Raw genomic sequence first — 7985 nt, 5'->3', positions numbered from 1 at the left:
AGTAGTGATGAAAAAGAAAATCATAAATATTATACACTAATAACTTTTGAATATTTTTCGATGAATCTTGAATCTCAGCCGGCAGATCATTCATCGAAAAATATTCTAAAGTTATTTGTGTATAATATTTATGATTTTCATTTGGTTCTCTCGTTTTCAGAATCTATGCTGATGCCCGTTATTATTCAAGATCTCGTTATAGATATTGAAACGGAACTTGCTAATATATATATATATATATATAGAGATACGAGTCGTGGGTCATATACCTTTTGGGATAAACGAAGGCTTTGATCGGTAACATTGCTTAATCACATACGCATACCGTACAAAAATTCAATAGTATTAATTAATTTTCTAATTGATATGGAAATAGTGTAATTAAAAATCAAATAGTATTATGGAAATAGTGTAATTAAAATTCTTTTGGTGTCAGGCATGCGAAAATGAAACATATCCACATGTTGGGTTCATATAGAATGTTAGATCTACTTATGAACTATGGTCTGCGTCTTATTAAAAACTAGTGTTCCACCCGTACTGCGTACGAGAAAAATGATTAGTTTATCATATTAATCAGTGTGTTTTGTAGCAAATGTATTGCCAGGTTCATGCTAATACTCAACGTATTGCAATATCTGTAGACAACAAATATATATGTACTTAAGTTCTGTTAGGATAATAGTCACATTCTCTTATTTCTTTGAGGGACAAAGTGATTAATAGCTTTTTCTAAATTTTATTTAACTTTTTTAATTCATTTTACTTGGTTGCAAGGTTTGTGTTAGCTTTTGTTATGTTTCTCTTACAACAATTATCTTTCTTATATAACAGAAAAAAATAGAATCTTATTCTTGTTACTTCTTATATGATTTTTATTTAGTAAATAAACCAAGAAATATGTACTTGCTATTTAGGTAAAATTTCAAAAGAAATCGCAAAAGGAATGATATTCTGGATGTTTTTTTTTGACAAATATTCTGGATGTTATCGTCATGATTTTTGCTTTATCTTTGCGAGAAAAAAAAGAAAAAAAACATCGATGTGAGAGAAACAATACAAAATATGATACTTAGAAAAAAATAGTGTTCCTCTCAGAAATCTTTTCCATGTAGACATCATTTACAAATATGATACTTTACTACAATAAAAAAGTTAGTAAAATATGATATTTATACTTGTAATTTCATTTTTGTTGATAGTCTTTTTGGATAGTGGTAGATTCTCTGATCTTTTCACATCTTTTGAAATCTGCATCATTCAATCATTATCTATTAGTTATAAGATAAACAAAATTTAAGCATACAAAAATAAAAGGATTTTTGAAGAGTAACATATGAGACAAAGAAAAACTTTGATATATCTACTTTGTCTTCTCTGTCTCACATTTTCTTTTTGGAAAAGAAGATGACCTTGTGTTTTTTTGCACATTTATAACCTTGAGTTTTTGAAGAAAACCATGCACGTGAGTGGGTGAGGTTTGATAAATCAAGGCGATGATAGAAGTAGAAAGCAAAGTGAGATCCAAAGATATTAAGCAAACACAAATAAAAAATATGATGAATAAGTGAATAACAATGTCTCTCGGGGAAGAAGTCTTGCATTGCAAAATCAGGTTTGTGATTAGAGAAAGAGAGAAGATGTGTTTATGTATCAAGATGCAATTACAAAGATAAATCTCGTACAAATATAAGTAACAGAATCCTTTTTTTATTATTTGAGGAACATTATTAACAATTAACCTTATCCCCATGTGTGATTAACCAAAATGCCATTACTTAGGTGTCATCATGAGAATCATTCTCACAACCTTTATTAAATAACCCTTCCTTGCTTAGACTAATTACATATAATGCCATTATTTATTATTTGGATCATTTCTTGCAATATACAATATGATTCTTTATTGCATTACTAAAAATTGATTGATAGTTGTAAATACTATATGAATCGTAATTACATTACTAAAATTATGGTGTACGCTGACGGTTATTAATAATACCCTTGATAACTATGAAAGGTTGTCTTTCCCAAATGTGGTGTGTATACTGCATTATTTTACAATTTTGTATTATAATATTAGTGGATTCTTTGATGTATATGTTGTATTATTTTATAAAAGTTATCATACATTAAGTGTATTTGTCTTAGCTATTATATCATGGCTATATAACAAATTTCGATGGCTAAGACAAAAATCCATATTTTTATAATATATTGTTAATAATCATGTTCTTTAGTGATTGTTAATATATTCAAAAACGAAATCCATATTAAATTGCTTGCAATCCCTTAAATTTTGCAGCAAGACTTTTTGATTACAAAATTAACTTAAATGCTGACAGACATTAATTTGGAAATTTATATAATTGTTTCCGGTTAAGTTTAAAGTTAAATATCATTTTCTTTACGATTCAGAAATGATACATGGACACGATTCATAATTATGTTCTTCTATAAAAATTGGTAGGTGACATTAATTTTGATTAATTTGTTTTGTATTTTATGGGATACGTGACATTTATTTTGGGATTGAGCAATAGAAACTCGATTATATTGTAAAATCAAAATATCGTATATAAAAAATTTAAACGCAATCTCGAGTGATTGTAAAATACATTCAAAAAAGAATGACATATTAAATTTCTTTCAATCCTTTAACTTTTGCAAAAAGATTTTTTTTATTACGAAATTAACATAAATGGTGATAGACATTAAATATGGAAATTTATATAATTCTTTCCGGTTAAGGTTAAAGTCAAATATCATTTTTAATATGGACTTCTTTTATTTTGGCTCCTTGCATATAATACTTTTTATAATTGTATGGAAATGTACGAACAATTAGGGATTTGCAACATTCCTTTGTTGCAATGGGATATTCATTTTTTTCAAATCTCATGGGTCAAAACTTTATTAGTTGTGTATAGATATCATACTATCCTAATATCTATGGTATTACAACCTAAACGTTTCAAAACTAGCAAAGAAAATGAGTGGCATGAATTTCATCTCTGACTTGAAGCCAAAGAAGTCTTTGTGGAAGATTAGGGTGAAAGTCACAAAACTTTGGAAGCAGTATTCGACTGCTGGTGGAGAGACCAGTGAAGTGGTTTTCTTATGTCGTATAATCTTTAAATCTTAAAAACAAATATCAAATGTTACTTCTGCTAATCTATATAGGGGTATTCAATTTGGATGTCGGTTTGGTTTCTTCGGTTTTTTGGTATTTCAGTTTATAAAAAATAGCTACCATATTAAGACCATATCTATACAGCCAGTTTCTGATTTATTTGGTTTTATACCAAAATACCATGTATATAATATTTTATAACATTTTGTTTTTAATAACATTTTGTTTCAAAAAAAAATATTTATCTTCTATAATTTTGTAATTTTTTTTATATAATTAGATATTGGCTTTAATAAAACACGAAGATACTTTCGTTTTTAAATAGACAATTTTTCTTTTACAATTTAAAATAATTAGTAAACATATTAAGTTGATAACAATAATATTTTCTATTGAATAGAAAATTTAGCAATCCATATTATTAACTAAATATTAATGTACATATATGTCAGCGTAAAAAATAAAATTATGTTTTCTTTTAATTTGATAAAGATGAAATATACCTTTTGACTTAAAACAAACTATTAAATTAGTAAAATAAATGAAGATCATATCAATAAATAAATTATGTATATGTTACTAATTATATTATATAATTTACATATAATTATACAACATATTTTCATTTTATTCGCTTTGCTCAGTATAATCATTTTATATGCCAAACCATATCCATATAGCACATTTTTTTAAAAATAACATCCATTCGGTATATTTGGTATTACCAAATTCAAAATATTTTTTTCTATTTCGGTTCGGTTTTACCGGATTGAACCCCTAAATCTAAACCATGTATAATATCTCACTATTGCTTTTACATATTTAATATCTATTTATTAAATTTAAAATTTTTTAGTCTATTCACTCCGTGCAGGGCGCGGGTCATCACCTAGTTGGGTAGTTATTTTTAGATTGTTGATAATTGGTGATCGTGGTATTGAAAGAAAACGGTCGGCAAAGTGGCAAGAAGAAATATTTTTGATCGGTAACATTGCTTAATCACATACGCATACCATACAAAAATCCCCTATATATTAAAGGAGAAACATTTTTAAAACTTACCTTAAAAGTTATTGGTAAGGATTGCGACGTGGTGACGTGGCTTTACGAGAAGCTTTTATTTAGTAAAACGCTTAGGTGTCACGCAGAGAACGTTTCTCACCAAAATAATGAATTTAATGCGTTCACACTAACATTCTTTTAAAAGAACTTCATACCATCTACACGTTTCTCGACGAACACTTTTATGTTATTTGTTAAATCCCTAAGTCCGCAACTACTACAACGTGATAGGCGAAATATAAAAAAAATTTATTTTTCAAAGCTTCTTCTCAAACTTGCAAACACCATATATCAAATTTTAATATTAGTACAACCATTATAAAAAGTCTCTCGCTTCATCCCTGATAACAATCATACCTTTAGTTCTATCGATTAAAATATACCTGATGTTATACATAATCATAATATATAATTTTAACATTAATATAGACATATTATCCCGCGCAAAGCGCGGGTTACTATCTAGTTCAATAGTATTAATTAATTTTCTAACTGATATGGAAATAGTGTAATTAAAAATCCAATAGTATCAAGGGGATACGATTGGTGTCAGATATGCGAAAATGAAACATATCCACATGTTGGGTTCATATAGAATGTTAGATCTACTTATGAACTATGGTCTGCGTCTTATTAAAAATGTCGAGAGTATTATTATACAATTCTCAGCGATGGTCTAACAACATTGCCAAATACAGAATAGTCTTTTAGATAACCCTTGGTTGATGCTATTTTTTTTTTTTTTTTTTTTTTGATAATCCAGGGGTTCCCCACTTACGTGGGTCATTCCCCTGGGTCCGGTTAGGCAGCGGTCCACTTCACGCGGGAGGGCTTTACCTGGGCTGGGGACAAGGCCCAACACCCAGTACCGCATTTGGTGACAGAATGGGCAGTTCGCCTCCGCCTGACGTCGAACCCGTGAGCATGAAATATATATATAAAAGATAAACATCAGCTTGATAGTGACATTGAGATACTATCAAGCTAAAAGAGGAGTACTGATGGCGTAACGGAATGACTGCATCAGAATTGGAATCACAGAGAAGTTGCAAAATGATCACAATGCAGAATTTTGTTTCGGAAGTTTTACACTTAGGAAATCACTTGAAGCAGAAAGCGGTTGAATACTAATCCCAATCGAAAACCTTAAAGACATGTTGAACAAAATCATTTTTGTTACTGAAATATAAGAAATTGTCGGAAATACAATCTTCATAATACATTCTTCATGTTTATACTAACCAATATTACCCAACTTCTAAAGAGAGAAAAATACATATATAACACTAGAGTTTTTTGCATGTGAAATTTAAGATTCTAATAAATATATAAATAAATACTTAAAATATAAAAAAAATAGTTTTAAAAATAATTTTCGTTTTTCAAAAAGAAATTATGAAAAAAATTCAAAAAAAATTATAAGAAAGTTAGAATTTGATAAAGTAGAATTCAAAAATATATTTATTTATTTTTTTAAAAAATTATTTATTTAAATAATAATTTATTTTATATATATATATTGAACGGAAGTATAAGAATCTTTTGTCTCTTAATGAAGAATGTATTTTTGAAAATGTCTCTTTATTGATAGTAAACATAAATAATGGTATTAAGAAAGCGGTAAACATGAAAATTCTCTCTGAAATATTTAAACCAGCTATAACCATTGGGAGACAAGTTAAAAGATGGATCACTCATTTTAGTTTTCAGTTTTTTCTTTAAAAAAAACTAAACTAAATTTAAACACAATTTAACAGATAATTTAATTTTGATTTTCATATAATCATTCTTATATTAACTTGTGTTATTAAATATATAAATAAAAAGTACATATTAATTATAATTATCATTTTAATAAAACTAAAATATTATAATATATATTTCAAATCATGATTTCGTGTTGTGGGTTATATCAACATATAATTTTGAATACATCTTTTAAAGGTTGTATTGATTTTTGTTTTGTGAATCCTAAAAGATATGAATATATATACATTCCAAAATAAGCTTGAGTTTATAGTCAAGTATTTATTATTGAAAAACAGAACACCTGTAGCTTAACAAAATTGTATAATAACACTTCTAATAAATTATTTAATGACCTAAGTTTTAATATTTAAATTTTAAAAATCTATGTACAATGCAGATAGAACTTTTTCAAAGCTCAAAAAGTTAGTTCACATAAAAACTCTATTGAAATAAATTGTATGCATAAATTTAAAGGGAAATTGCCAAATATGACCCATAAATTGATTTAAACACAAAGATATACCCCAATTTGAATCAAATGGAAAACTAACCCAAAAAGCTAGTAAAATTACAACTAGTTCCTTATGACAAAAAAAAACAGAATGTACTTATACATTTTAAACGGAACATTAGATTAAAAATGAAAAAGTGAAAGATGGATACTTAAAACTGGTGTCGAAAGACTTTCACTTTCACGAATGAGCACTGACACATTTTTATGTCAACTGGCTTCCACTATCACGAACAGACACATATATTTTGGCGTACAAAAAAGTGAAACATGGACACTAAAACCGGTGTACAAACAAAGATGAACAATATTTGGTTGTTGCAATGAATAATAATATTTTTATTAACATTTATGTATACATGATGTACACGATGAATAACTAGTTGGATATGTGGGAGAATTTCAGAATATTTCCATATTTGAGTTTTGTAGATGGCACCGAAGTACGTATCTTTCCATGTTTGAATTTTGTAGCAATATCCAACTAGTTGGACATGTGGGAAAATAACAGAATCAGCCACAAGCTATGCATGACCACAAGGTTCCCCGTAGGTTCCCCGTCGGTATCATCTAGGTTGAGATCTGGTACATCATCTGCCTCATAAGAGAGGTAACCAAAGAGCGGGGGTATATCAAATTCTTATCACTAATCTTAGATAGTGGCCTAGTCTCCCGTGTGTGTGGGATAGCAAGAGAAAGTTGGTGAGTAAAACCGTGCATTGGTGTCGGGGTTTACGGGGGTGGTGCGGTTCTTAGTGTACGCGTGGACGCTGATCTTGGGTGTACATGTGAATAGGGTATGGAGGGATCTTCTCTTGATGTACGTGTGTACGCCGATCCGGTTTGTACATGTGGACTTTCCTTTGGGTGTACACCAAGGAAATATAGGTCTTTCTTCCAATATGTATCATCTTCGCCGGATAAGCGAACAGTATGGTCAAAGGCATTGCCAGTGGTGCACTGGTAGGTTTCGGGGGCTGTTTTAGGTACATGAATCCACACCATAACCTCAGCTCCATCAAACCCACCGAATGTTTCCTCGTCTTCTTATCTATTACAAAATTCCAGATAGAATCGACGGATGTCCACTCTCCGGGAATAACAAGGCAGTGATCTGCCATGGGGGATCTGCATAAAAAAACAGGTAGCAAATTATATTATAGGATAAGCATGTCTCGTTATTGGATAAATAGGTTTGTTAGGAGGGGGTTAGACAACAAACTTTTTTTAGCAGCTTAATTTGGACGTGAGCAGAACCGTGAAAAAAAAGCAGTGAAACCGTGAAAAAAGAAAGAAAAAAAAGATGAAGACTGTAACTTTATGCAAACCAGTTAATCTGGTCGTCCGTGTAAAAGGACAAAAGAAGATCCAATGGTTGAGATATGAGACATATATAAGTCTTGTCACAGATCTTAGAATTAATTTGGACCGTTGAGATGGTATATAGATGAGTGGTGGAGGTTAGTTCCCGCTAAAACAATAGTTTAGTTAGTCAGCAAGTTAGTTGCAAGATAACTAGTTTGTTAAAAA

Source organism: Brassica napus, unplaced genomic scaffold (genome assembly GCF_020379485.1).
Source record: "Brassica napus cultivar Da-Ae unplaced genomic scaffold, Da-Ae ScsIHWf_18;HRSCAF=40, whole genome shotgun sequence".
Classification (NCBI taxonomy): Eukaryota; Viridiplantae; Streptophyta; class Magnoliopsida; order Brassicales; family Brassicaceae; genus Brassica; species Brassica napus.
Note: the sequence above shows the minus strand (reverse complement) of the source record.